Source organism: Gekko japonicus, unplaced genomic scaffold, assembly GCF_001447785.1.
Source record: "Gekko japonicus isolate JY-2015 unplaced genomic scaffold, Gekko_japonicus_V1.1 scaffold5007, whole genome shotgun sequence".
Lineage (NCBI taxonomy): Eukaryota > Metazoa > Chordata > Lepidosauria > Squamata > Gekkonidae > Gekko > Gekko japonicus.
The window spans coordinates 28,880-29,086 of NW_015171652.1; positions in this window are offsets into that span (position 1 = coordinate 28,880).

Genomic DNA, 207 nt, shown 5'->3' on the forward strand with positions numbered 1-207 from the left:
GCAGGGTCCAACGCCATGCCAGCCACCTTCAAATTACCCATTTCCTCCCTAGGAGAACTGACCTCTGTGCTCTGGAGGTGGGTTGTCATTCTGGAGGCTCTCCAGGCCCCACATGGAGGTTGGCCACATTACCCATGATCAGGCGTCATTTTGTAGAAAAAGACGTGCTGGAGCTCATTAGCATAACTCATTAGCATACCCTATTTG